Here is a 14,295-nt window from a genome sequence, read left to right on the forward strand (position 1 = left end):
AATAAACTTTCCAGTGTTTCCTTAACATTAGTTGCTTAGGAGCTGAAGGCTTTTCTTCCTGGGGTGAAATTTCTTCCCATTAAAGCTGTGAGAAGCTTTGAACATGACAAATGTCAGGGCAGAATGGGTATTCTGTACAATAAGTGTATCGGTGGTTCCACGTTTCAAAGCAGCATTGTCTTCGAATAAGGAACGTGACTTTTTAAATAATCAGCAGAGGACAAATATGAATGATCAGGGGTCTTAAAAACAATGTGTTTTTAACACTTATGTGTCAACTTGTTTACTGTTCAGCCCCATTCTATTTCTTCTATACCTAATACTGCGAGGATTGTGGAATATTTAACCACTATAGCTGATTTACAATAGGCTGACACATTGCCTGACTTAATCTCATTTTATTTTGGAATTCCAATTCCTTTGAGTTTGATTTTGCTTGAGTTATTTCTGCTCTACGTACTTAATTTTGTTCATTTTTTGGCTGAATCCTGTTTTCAAAGTAATTTTAAAAGATTTACCACAAATCCTAAACCCCCCCCACCCACCCCCCATCACCCCACCACCCCCTAACCCCAGTCGGCATGTGATTTTAAGTGAAAGTTCTGGTTTCCGGCACTAACTTTTCAAAGTGGCCTGGGTGTTTTCCCAGCAGCTGTTTTACTTCATGTTTAATTTCACAAAACTCTTGTGTCTGATTCCCTGAGCAAATCTACAGTGCCCAATTATACAAACAAGCTTCAATAGCAAGTGAATCCTTCCAGGAATGTTTGAGGGTGTGGGGATGAGAAATTGCTGGCGGGGGTGGAAGGGGGTTGCTCCAGGTCAGGGAGTGGAACAGCAAATTTTAGGGCAAGACTAAAAAGGCTCGGTAAATTAACATTTCTTCTTTCAATTCTTCACATCTGTTGTGTTCCGTTTCAAGAAATGCAAATGTATATTTGCATAGAGTTGTGCAGAGTCTGGGCACTTTTTCTCTGTGTGAGAATCAGTTGGTCACAGCATTATTTGAATGTGTGTGTCTAATATATAATGTATGTACGTGTGTATCTCACTCAAATATATCTGTTACATCAAGCCTACAGCACAGGACAGGCCATTCGGCCAACTGATCTAAGCTATCATTTATGCTCCACATGAGCCTCCTCCCATCCTTCTTTATTTAGCCCTATCATCATAACCTTCTATTCCTCATTCGTGTGTTTATTTAGCTTCCCCTTAAGTGCATCTATTCTATTCACCTCAGCCATGCCAGGTAGCAAGTTCCTTATTCCAGCCACTCTCTGGGTAAAAAGGTTTCTCCTGGATTCCCGACTGGGTTTAGCTTATATCTATGCTCCCTAGTTCTGATCTCCCCCCACAAGTGGAGTGGTTTTAAAGTTCTGTTGAAGGGTCATTTGGACCCGAAACGTTAACTGTGCTCCTCTCCACAGATGCTGCCAGACCTGCTGAGTTTTTCCAGGTATTTTTGTTTTTGTTTTGGATCTCCAGCATCCGCAGTTTTTTGCTTTTATCTTAACGGCCTCCATCAGGTTTCCTGTCAGCCTTATCTTTTCTGGAGAAAAAAAGCCCCAAGCCTGTTTAAGCTTTCTCAATAAGTCTAACCTCTCTGTGACCATCATCTTTGTCAATTTTTTTTGCACCTTCTCCAATTTATGTGTGTGTGTGTGTGTTTGTGTGTGTGTGTATATGAAATGTATGTATGTAAGGGCAATGTTTTCCACTCACTGTTACTCTTGGCAGCAAATAACATCTGTTCTCTGCGGGAGCAGTAACTCTTGAAGTCCATTCAGGAACCATACTGTAAGTTCCTCTGTGGAATTATATTGAGCTGAGCAGCACAGTGTTGGTTCTGCGGAGTGAATTTTAATCACCAGGAATGTTTTAGGGGATCTCAATGTTGGCCAGCCAGCCAAAACACCAGAAGAACATTAAATTCAATAACTAGGAAATTGTGTCCCAAGTCATGCCGATCTGAAACAGCCGAGGGCTTTTGGTTTCCTATTGTCTGAGATATACCCCTGAGCAAATTAGAGGAGGGCAAAGGGAGAAAGATGGGCAGCAGTTTCAAAAATGGAAATGAACTTAGCGAGAAAGGAAAAACAAACAAAAATATCATATTTTAAGGACACCTATTGCAGTTTAAGAAAGAGAGGGATAAGAGATTGGGTTCATGCTGGTTTGCTAGCTCACTCAAACAGTGAAGTTTTAACACGCCGGGTCCTTCCCTGTAGCAAATGCTGATGATGTCACTTAGGGCTGTTCTCTGTTGTTAAGCTAGTCATGTCAGAAGGGCTCCCTCATTGAGTCTCTTCCTGATATCGCTTGCCCAATCTCAGAGCTTGCCAGTAGGTGGGGACAAATTGCTCAGGCTAAGAAAGTATTTGTGAGAAACCATCCACTGAGACACCTCCTACTTAGAGGCTCCCATTGCATCGCAGATGCTGGATGCAATCACCAGCCGTAGAAATCTCGCCGAAAGGATCAAGATCCCTGACCCAATGTATCCGGCATCTGCTGTTCAATCTGTGGTTGCGTATTCCGAGCAAAAATGAGTTTCCTCAGTCACCAGAGAACGCAGCGGAAAAAAAATCATTGATGTTCTGGCTATCTTCTCCCATATCGAAGGACAAACAAGACACCTTGAGAAAACAAATTAGACTCTTTTAAACCTTTCCTTGTAAATCAGCGCAATTACAGGAACACCGTTGTTTTTTTTTTAATATTAATTCTTGGGACTTGTCACTGACAACGAGACAGCGTCTTTCCCTTATCTGGGCTGGGTATCCAATTTTAATGGGTGGGCTTTGAGACTGAGTCCCAGCATGTTCTTCAATCACAAGAGCCTCACAGATCAACAAGACCATGCGTTCGACCGATGCCTACTCCTGTCCTCATAACGTCCGCTGGACAGTTTAGTACATCGCCACAGGCATGTTTACATGTGAGCTTGTGTTGCCTGAAAGTGCCCAAGGAATCTTCTATTCAGCTGAACAACAAGCAGCTGAGCCATGCAAGCAGGAGTGTCCAAAGTTCGATTCCCAGGTCTGTCTTGAGTTAGCGATCTCAGCTTGGTTGGGGGTTGGTCCACTTGGCCTTAGTGTGCCGCCCCCCCCCCCCCCCCCCCCCCCCCCCACACCACCCCTCCCAGCACCCCGCACCCCCCACCAGTTCCCCACCCCTTCCTCCACCTGGTCTAAGGAGAGGAAATTCAGAGCTCTCCTTAATCATTCTCCAGTGAACCCTGCTCTGGAAGTCCGCCCATGGAGGTTGAATGGGAGCAGGATTGTGCTCACTGGGATCAAATGCCTGGCCAACGCTTTCAGGGCTTGTGTGTGAGTAATGTGCAGTTGGGCGAGGTACAGGGTGGTACCTTGTACTTGTAGAGCAGTGACCCAATAAAGAGTCATCGCTTTCAGAAGAGGGAAGTAAGAAGAGAAAATTGCCAAGAAAAACATATGCAAAGGGCTTTACTTCTCCCCCCTCCGGCCGAGGTGTAGGTTGTATGTATTCCTGGAGGTTTCCTCACATGACCTCCTAATTCTAATCATTGCCGTGCTCCTGCCACTGGCTGCCCACCATGTCCATCTGCACAAAGCTCCACCAGTTGGAATACCAATTGGAAGACAAATGAGCTCTTAATTACCTGAATGACTAATGCTTGACTGTCAATCAAACTGTCTTTTTGACGAGTCTCCAATTCATTATAACTAATAAGTGAACAACATTCAAAAAAAGTGTTTTAAAATTCTCTTATTTTTTTTAATGTCCCTGTGACTTTTTCTAGCTGGCTGTTGTTCACTCCACTGTCCTGGAGGTTAATCTTTAATTCCTGGAACTCCAGGACAAACCTGGAGTGTTGGCAACCTTACCCATTATTTTCACACTATGTTTAAGATGGAGGTGAACTTTAGCTCCCTCACCTCACCCTTAGCTTTGAGGATTTGCAGGCGTGAACCAGGCCTGAAGCTGAAACATTTGTATTACTCTTTCAAGATCTAAAAAGCCCCAAATTCCTTCATAGTGATGTAACTTGACAACGAGCCAAGAAAGAGCTATTAAAAGGGGACAGCAAAAGATTGGTCAAACAGGCTCTTAAAGGAGGTAGGTAAAAAGTCTTAGGGTGGGAATTCTAGGGCGGGAGCCTATAGAGGCTATGCCATGGTTACAAGTTGCAGGGAATAGAAGTGTTTGATGCTCAAGGAACTGCAATCAGAGAGGTTGGTGGACGGTTGTCATGCTGGAGATGATCACAGATAAGGAGAAAACCCTGTCTCTGCCCACAGGTGAAGAAAGATATTTACCGTAAGGCAATGGTGGGCTCTGCTCTGAGTCAGCTGACCCCGACCAATATTGCTTCTAAGCTGCATGGGTGTGCAACCGTGCAGCAATTTGAAATGTGATGCACAGGGAAAGCTGGCTGTGCACAAGCAGCAATCCCTGTAAGATTCATAACCATGCAATAGTCTGAAAGGGACTGTGCAGCGCAAAAAATGGCTACACACAGCCACGGGAAATCAGAACAGGCCTTGACCATAACCTCAGATAAAGGTCATTCCGTGAATCCTTGAATGATTGGGTAAAACATTGCTGTTCAAGGGAAAAATCTTGACTTTGAACAACAACAGATCTTTTGGCAGAATTCCTTGTAGGAAATCTTGTGGTCAGCCGTGAGGGACAGCAGGGAACGATGGAGCAACGAATTTACCATTCGTCATTTTAAAAAACAGCTTTGTAATCAAATGTTTGAATGATGAATGTTGCCAAGAAAACGATTAGAACGGAATGTGTACTTCAGGTGGAGTATAAAGTGAACCATTGGCATATTTGATGATTGGAGTGGTGTTGAGTGTATAGGATTGTCTCTAAGTCTCAACTTTTGGTTTGTGGGCATTATAACATATTTGTATGAGTATGGGTCAATAGTTCAGTAGAGTTCACTACAGATAATTGCATGAAGAGACATGATTACCACTGGAGCACTGTTTGCAACTCCTTGTTACACCAACAGTACAAGCTTCCTGTCTCCTTCTAGGAAAGCTGGAGGATTATAAAAGGTTCCTGTTGAAATATTTTTTTAAAGCAACTGTAATGTTGTATCTTGCCTTGGCTATCATAACAAGGTGTTGCCCTATATAGAGTTGTGACACCACTGCTTTTTTTTGCCAGTGCATGTCTGAATTGCACTCTCTTCCACCTCATACTTTCTCAGTGCCCCTGTTTTCTTTCTGAGTGAGCGAGCGGGATGTTCCTGTCTGTGGAATCTCCATGGATTACATCAGTACTGCTCCCTGGTCTGTCTGGCAAAAAGCCTACTTGTGCAGTATGCAGAGGAATCCCTCCAGAGCCAGTTCTCTCATCCCACCTCCAGATGACCTCGCCATGTAAAGAACGCTTGCCCCAAGGTTTCAACTCAGCCAAAATCGGGATTTAAGCTTGAGATAACACGCTGCCAGTCTGAGCTCCTACAGACGGGCAGATTTAGTAACAGCGACACTCAGGAAACACTTGGGATTTCTGCTCATTTCCACCATGACTTTCTTTTTTCAAAGATGTGACATGTTGAAGAATTTACACATCATTTTTCAGCCCCATTTAGTTTTACAGCCTTCCTGAAAGATTGCACCAGACTCTGACTGCACTGTTGACCTCGTTTACAACTCAGGGTTTCCTATTTCCCGTGATGCAACTTCAGTGTAGAAAAGTGGCGGGGTGGGTGAGGGGGAAGGCAGAGATACCACAGTGACAAAACAAGGGACATAGACTAGGCTTCTATTCCCTTGAGTGTAGAAGATTTTGAGGTTATTTAATTGATATGCTTAAAATGATTAAAGGAGTTGATATGGTAGAAACTATTTCCTTTGGTGATGGGAGGGAGTCCAAAACAGGGGCATAACCTTGAAATTGCAGCTGGGCCATTCAGGGGTGATGTCAGGAAGCACTTCTTCACACAAAGAGAAGTGAAAATCTGGAACTCTCCCTGAGTTGAAGCTGAAGGTCAGTTGGAAATTTTAAAACTGAGATTGACAGATTTTTGTTAGCGTTTAAACGGTTGTGAAACCAAGATGGGTAAATGTGGTTAAGATGAAAATCAGCAATAACCTAATTGAATGGCAGGATGGGGTAAAGGGCTTGAACAGCATTCTCTTGTTCCTGGGTCGATGCTCCCATCTAGCGCCACTGCAGAATAGTTCTATATCCAGCTAATTCATGATTTTGGTCAGAATCAGACCAGCAGCTTCTCATTGACAAGAAAATCAGAATATTGGACACCCCCAGGCGTTCCTTTTTCTGATTAAAAGGAGTCTGGTTCCAAAGTGACAATGGGGGAGGACTTGAAGTTTCTCGGCTACCTGTCCTGCTAACATGGGGAATACCAGACATTCAAGGTCGCCAAAGAGCAATGTTCATTAGAATCAGCCAGGTGGTCTTCTCGCATACCTAACTTCTTATGCTGTCAGGCCTGAAATAAGAAGGCAATGGACCTGAGTTGACAAGGCTAATATAAGAGAATTGAAAGCATCGGAACTGTACCTCAAGCCAGTGCAGCTTTCTGAGTGAGAAAGATAGATCAACATTTCTGGTGGAACCCTTCAGTGGAACTGGCCAGATCAATCCAGACACATTAAGGTATTTTTTTTCCTTTCAGAAGCATTTCAACCTGTTATATAATTCCAGCATTTCCTCACTAGTGAATTTTCATGGTCTGCATTTTGCCACTGACAAGTCAAGGTCGTCCAAGTCTTTGACAGTATCTGTATATAGGCTTAGAAATCTCTGTTAGCAGTAAAAGTCCAGGAACACCTCTATTTAATAATTCTCATCCTTGTGTTGAAATAATTCCATTGCCCCATCCACCCTATCTTTGTAACCTCCTCCAGTTCAACAAACCTTTCTGATCTGTGTGCTCCTCCAATTCAGGTCCTTTGTGCATCCCTGATTTTTATCATTCAACCCTCAGCTGTCTAGGCACTAAGCTGGGAAATTACCTCCCTAAGTCTTACCACCTCTCTACCACTCCCTCCTCCTTTAGGAAGTTCATAAAAAAACTTTTGGTCACCAGTCCTAATATCTCCTCATGTGGCTCAGTGTCAAATTCTGTTTGCTAATGCACCTTGTAACATTTGAAGATCCATGGGACATTTTGCTACATTTAAGGTGCTTTTTAAGTGCAAGTTGTTGTTGCTGTAGTGGAGAAGCGCTATTTTTAAATGGGTTACCACCTTTAAAATGGCGGACAAAAGAATGTTGTGCAGTTTTTGTTGTGATACCGTCAGCAATAATTTATAGGCTGTAGAGTCCAGTATCTTGGATTCAGTGTTGGAAGGGTAAATCAGCAGGTTGGTCCTTCACTGGTGAACTACAGGTGGCAAACAAACAGTCCATGAATGACTCAGCCAAATGCATGCATCTGAATGGAAAATAAATGACACCCCAGCCTTAGCTTCTGGACTATACCTTGGCTAAACTGCAGTAAACCTGTTCTTAAATTGCTCTGTTTGTTTTTAAGTGTCCTTTCCCCTTGCTCCACCCTGTCACGTACAATGTTTGAGGTCGTGCGCTTGTGCAGATGGTCCCTACCCAACAATGGGAGGTGCAGCGAAAACATCTGAAGGATTTACTTGAAGTCACAAATAGATTCCAAAACGCATTCGGCAACAGGGCAATTCTGAGTGAGAAGCAGTCAGTGCAGGTCAGGGCCTCGTGGCTGACGTGAGCCTTAGTAACCCAGCCGGCACTCTCTGGGCATGCCCAATGCTGAAACCGTCCTTCTAGAGGTTTTCCTCACAAGTGAAATAGAATCATCACGGGTGACTTGAGTTTTATGTGTCAACCGTGGCTCCATGGATAGCACTCTCGCTTCTGAGTCTGAAGATCGTGGGCGATCAGTCCAGCACTGCGCTGTTCAGAGATGCCCTCTGTTGCATGAGATGTTAAACTGAGGTCCCATCTGTCATGTCAGGCTGATGTAAAAGATTGAACCCATGGTACTACTTTGAAGAAGAGCAGGGGCTTTCTTCCCAAAATGGCCAATATGTTTTATCCCTCAACCAATTTCACTCACACCAATTATCTGGCCATTATCACATTGCTGTCTGTGGAAGCTTTGCTGTGCACAAACTGGCAGTCACATTTTCCTACATTACAACAATACTACTCTTCTGAAAATACATCATGGGGGACTAGTGTTCAAGAGACCCAGGGTAATGCTCTAGGGACCTGGGTTCGAATCCCACCACGGCAGATAGTGGAATTTGAATTCAATAAAAATCTGGAATTAAAAGTCCAGTGATGACCACAAAACCATTTTGGCTATGAAACCATTGCTGATTGTTGTAAAAACCCATCTGGTTCACTAACGTCCTTTAGGGAAGGGAATCTGCTGTCTTCACCTGGTCTGGCCCACATGTGACTCCAGATCTGCAGCAATGTGGTTGACTCTTAAAATGTCCTCTGAACAAGGGCAATTAGGGATGGGCAATAAATGCTGGCCTAGCCAGCGATGCCCACATCCCATGAATTAATTTTTTAATCAGTGCGTTGGGGACATCCGGAGATTGCACAGAGATAATGGACAGTTTTGATCAGGACAATTGTATGTTGTCCTCTGTATCACTGACGTGTCCTTGGATCATTTAGAAGCACCACATATTAACTTTGGGCGGGGAGGCAATCCTGTTCGTGTCCTATGAAGAACTGGCTGTTCTAAGCTTTAGGTGCCAGAGAATCATTCGATTTGGCACAGACTTTCATCAGCAATTGTTGGTTGAGAACCTGCTGTATTTTAACAGGAGGTGAGTTGAATGCTCTTGGTGATAGATAATATCCTTCAATTCAAAGGCCATGGTGTAAATCAGAGCCTTCAAGAGAGATGAGGCTGTACATACGGCAGTTTGAGTCAGCATTTCCTGGAGGGGAGCAGTGAATGGAGGTGGAAGGCTGGTTGGGGTTTAACTTGTAAGGGCACAAATTGAAACTGGGTTACGTTTGTGATCTTTCTCTGAAGTTTATTACTATCTTCCAGTGAAGGTGCAGTAAATGAGACTCCCCACTCTAAATGAAGAATTGTGTGGCAGAGCTTTAGCATTGAGAAACTCACGGGGTCTGGAAAAGTACTCCCATGACATGCAGCTGTTATTGTTTGATGTCACTAACTGATCTCAGGTGGGGCTTGTGTAATCAGACCAAATGCAAGCCATGGTGGGGGAGGGGGTGATGGAGCCATTGGGTCCATCAGACAGTAGAGAGGCAGTAGAGTAAGATGCTCTTTTCCAACCCCACCACAGACTGGGTCGAGCCCTTCCCTTTCCATTTTAATTAATACCCAAAATGCATATAAATTCCCAGGGTACTGCAACTTTAAAGGCTTGCTGTTGTACAGCATCTTTCACATCCTCAGGACATCCCAAAGTACATTACAACCAATTGAGCACTTTTAATGTAGAAAATGTGGCAGCCAATTGGTACACAGCAAGATCCATAAATATTAATATTACAATCACCAGACCATCTTTTTGTTGGGGGGCATTATGATTGAGAAATTAATAGTGATCAGAATACTGGGCAGAACTCCCTTGGCTGATCATTTACCTCCAAATGAAAGGGCAGACACAGCTTCGGTTCAGTACCTTTCCCAAAAGAGAGCAACTCTGAAAGGGCAGCACTCCTTCAGCACTACACAGGGAGGGGAGGGTCAGCCTAAAGTACGTGCTCACCTCCCTGAAGTGGGACTTGAACCCATGACCTCCTGAATCAAGAGGCAAGCATACGACCCAATGAGCCACGGCTGACAACTGAAAATAAGTCCCACTTGCCCCCACCTCTGCCACTCTATTCCCCATTGCAGGACAACCAGTGGTTTCTACTTCCTAGTTTGCTGTCTGTAAGAATACTTCAATGTGATTGGCTGCTTACCCTACTTGATGACATCACTATCACTGGATGCTTGGAGATCCCCTTGACTTGGCGCCCGATTCAAACTGACATTTTTCCCTTTAGCCTTTTCCATACAATTCCCTCTCGGAAGTGACTAACGAATCTACTCTCTCCTCTTTTTCTGCTCTCTTTTCTCCCATTGTGTTTTGTTCTGCGCCACATCTCTCCTCGCGGGCTTTGCAAGTTGTTAGCCAATGCCCTGCAAGGAAGATGATGGAGGAGGAAAGATGCACGCTCCCCCTCCGTCGAGGTGGTAGTGCTTGCACTTTTCACTGTGTGGAGTTTTTCTTCAATTAGCAAATTCGAGATGACCCAGCCACTTGTGGAGAAGCAGAGCAGTTCTGGTTTCACACTTTAATGATAGCTTCTATTTTGACTATCAAATTCTAGGTTTAGCATTCATAGAAACTCCAGTTTCCAATCAAAAAGGCATGGGGGGAAAATGTGATTTTCAGCCCCTACTAGGTTGCTAACACAAAACCAGATTGGTTTATGATTGATACAATCAGTGTAAGTTTCTATCACATATGATCAGTCCTGGGTACCGCACCTCAGGAAGAGCAGATTGGCTGTGAACTGGGTGCCGCGCAGATTCACCAGAATGATACTGACACAAAACGGGTTAAATTATGAGGACAGGGGACATGAACTTAAGTGTATCCCGATGGAAGATTATGGGTTGATATAACAGAAGTGTTTAAAATGAACAAAGCAATTGACTGATTAGGCAGAGTGATGGGAGGAGTCCTGAACAAGCGGGCGTACTCTTAAAATTAGAGCTAAGCTGTTGAGGGAGGAAGCATTTCTTCACATAAAAGGTAATCGAAATTTGGAACGCTTTGGGGGTCTGGGGTCAATTGAAAATTTCAAAACTGAAATTGATAGGCCTGGATTTTGTGGTCAATGGTAAAGCACCACACTGACCTCAAATAAAGCTACCGACACAGGATTGAGCAATCTCTGTGGTGTGGATTTCCCCATGCTTGACATCAGTTTGAATCTGATGCCAAGTCAAGGGGATCTCCAAGCATCTAGTGACAGTAATGTCATCAAGTAGGGTAAGCAGCCAATCGCATTGAAGTAGTCTTACAGATAGCAAACCAGGAAGTAGAAACCACAGGTTGTCCTTCACTTATAATTAAATTTTGCAAAGAGCAAAATAAATGATTGGGACATACTCATGGAATTAAGGTAGAAGCTGAAATATCAATCAAACTTTTAAAAATGTATAACTTTCAAAATGGTGAATTTTTTTTAGCATAATGAAGAAATTGGACGTTTCTCAAAAATAGAAATAGTTTTCCAGAGCCAGAACTGCTTTTCAGCAATAATTATGAATTCTGTTCATGTTAAAATCCAGTTACACTTTATTCAACAAGTTTTTACACACAAGGATAATGTTTTTACAGCAAGACTAATGTTTAAAGGGGCAGTTGTGATCTGTTCTGCTTGATTGCAGACTGCAGGGAAATCAACAGCGCCTCCTGTGGAGAAGCTTAGAATCACTGACAGCAACATCTGGATTACTGCATTTCAGTGTGCAGGCTCTAGAAATTGCTGTCAGATTTAAAGGAGTAAGGACGACGAACACTGACAACTTCATTATCATCACTACTGCAAAATACAGGACAGAGGGAAAGGTACACAAAGTTTCGGAACTAAGGCAGCTAGATGGAGTTAAGATTGGGATCAAATATAATCTAACTGAATGGCAGAACAGGCTTCTTGTGCTCCTATGTTTGTTGACTTTTAAACTTCTATTGACTTCTCAGCAGGAAACCTCTTAAGTCGTAAGGACTGGATGGTTCAATCCCTTGTGCAGAATTTTTAGGCTGGTGTGCAGGCATGTGCTTAACCCGATCGGATGCGTCGGGCAAATGTCCTGGCGTCATCCCACGCTCGCGCGATATTTCGGTTGGCGGGCACGCGCAAAAGCCAGAGGCGCACTCGCCGACAATTAAGAGGCCTGTTAAGGCCATTAAAGTTGTAATTGCCTCTGATTTTTCGTGGTCCGTGCAACCTTACGGTTGGCAGGCACGTGATTTGGCCAGGCAGACTTTGCATCTTGCATGAAACCTCATCCAAGGGCGGGATGAGGTTGCCATTGTTAAATAACAAAAAAATTCTCTGGACAGCATTTTTATCACGCATATGTTCAGGCGACTGAGATGCTTGGGCAACTTTTTCCTGATTTTGAAAACTTTATTTAATTGTTTTCAAGCCTTTAGCTCTGACTTCAGGGAGATTTCATTCAGCGCTCACCCGCGCTTACGCAGTGCCCTGCCTCCTCCCGACCCCACCGTGGCAGCACTGAGCATTTCAGCGCGTGCTTCACGCTGGCTGGCCATTAATTGGGAAGCAGCCGATGGAGTCCACAACCCAGGTCCTCGACTCAAGTCCCGAAGACGCCTCAGAAGAGGAGTCTGCTGAAACCCTCATTGAAGTCCCGTCACAGGGCTCACCCACACCCTCCACCAGCGCAGAGACACACATCTCGGTGGGTCCAAGCTTTAGAATAGCCTCGGGGTCACAATCTGGTGAGCACGTCACACTGTCTGATCCACAGCTGGCGGAGGCAGAGACTTCCCAGATTTCTGGCACTCGGAGGACTACTGGAGGTCAGAAATCTGAAGTCAGGACCTCTGGACTCAGTCATACCTCAGTTGCTGGAGCTGCAAAGGCAAGCTTGGGAACATCGGGAAAGGATGTCCACTACACTCCTCAGATTGCAAGGCACAATAGAGGAGTCCGTCCGCCTTCAGTCTGAGGTGATAGCGCCAGCATGCCAACGCATCTAAGTCAACACTGGTAGGATGGCAGCCGCGATGGAGACCTTGGTCCAGGACGTCACTGCTGCACGGGCTGAACTCCATTGCTGACGCCATAGTTGGCCTCAAAAAGTGTCAAAGCAAGAGGGGTGCTTTGCGCAACCTTCCCAGCACACTGATGGTGCGCCTTCACAGTCACTGGTCATATCAGCCATGCCTGCACCTCGATGGGGCTTATCATTGCTGCCAGAATGTCCTGAGCTGGCAGCACAGGGTTCCATCATTCTCTCTATGTGCTCCCAGAACCTTTTAGTTGCGGCTCATCAGCATTTGCGTCCAGTGACAGTGTGGCCCTGAAGGGTTCAGGTCACAAAGGATGCCATAGGATCAGAAGAATTTAGTTTCCCTGCTATATCTCCACTTCACAGAGCGCAAGCAAGGTGCCATCAGCCAGACAGGAGCCAGACATCCACGTAAGCTATGTGAAGATCTATGGTATCTCCTCGCTGCATGTTGTCAGCATCCTCCATGAATCTAGCAGCTATGAGGGCCTCCTGAGCATGGCTACCTCATCTGGCCAGTGTGATAGTCTCAACGCCATCATCCTCGCCTTCAAGAACCCCCCCACCCTCATCGGAGGAGGTGTGCAGCTCCTCCATCTCCTCCTCAGTCAGGTCCTCCCCCATTGCAGTGCCAGGTTGTGAAGGCCGCAGCAGATGACGACGATGTGTGACACCCTCTGAGGACTATATTGCAGGGCTCCACCAGACTGGCCCAGGCACCATAACCTCGTTTTCAGCAACCCGATGGTTTGCTTCACTAAGGTGTGAGTTGCAGCATCAGCCTCATTGTAACTTCACTCTGCTGCAGTCTGATGCTGCCGCACGCCTGTCATCAGCCACACCCTCTGTGGGTAGCCCTTGTCTCCAAGGAATCAACCCTGCAGCTTTTGTAGACACTGGAAGACGTCAGGGATCTGAGACCCACTGAGAATGTAGGTGTCATGGACACTTCCTTGGAACCATGTACAGATCTGCAGGATGTGTTTGTGGTGGTCGCACACCAGCTCCACATTTGGCGAGCGGATGTCTTTGGGGTTGATATAGTTGACCGCTTGTTGCCACGGAGATCTGAGTCCTATGTGAGTGCACTTGTTGGCACCCTGCAACTGTGGGAAACCTGAGATTTGGGCAAATCCCAGTGCTCTTGCATCCTGACTTTCCTGGTACCGGGCAAAATGCAGAATGTCGTGTGCCTTCGTGAAGATGGCGTCTGTGACCTCATAGGTGCCTTTGTGCATGGAGGCCTGAATATCCCACAAAGGTTAGCTGTGGAGCCCCGAAAGGAGCCACTGATGTAAATGTTGAGCACCACAGTCACTTCACGGCCACAGGCAGTGGATGCCCTCCACGTCCCCATGGCACCAAATCCTGCTGCAGGTGGCAGATGTGACCAACCAGTTCCATGGACATGCGCAGTCTTTGGTGACACTGGTTCTCAGTTATCTGCGGGAATGACAAGCGCCGTCTCTAGACCCTGGGTCTAGCTAGGCGCCGACCTGCGACAGCACGCTGTGGCTCTTCGGCAGTGTGCT

General features: G+C 45.3%; 1 protein-coding gene across 6 annotated transcripts in view; it reads left to right on the plus strand.

Moving 5' to 3' along the window:
- LOC144695990 (transcription factor HIVEP3-like) overlaps positions 1–14,295 on the plus strand; it is a 425,012-nt gene that overhangs the window by 308,931 nt on the left and 101,786 nt on the right. The gene's annotated exons all lie outside the window — the stretch shown is intronic.

The sequence above is a fragment of the Cetorhinus maximus genome, chromosome 21 (genome assembly GCF_964194155.1).
Source record: "Cetorhinus maximus chromosome 21, sCetMax3.hap1.1, whole genome shotgun sequence".
Taxonomy (NCBI): domain Eukaryota; kingdom Metazoa; phylum Chordata; class Chondrichthyes; order Lamniformes; family Cetorhinidae; genus Cetorhinus; species Cetorhinus maximus.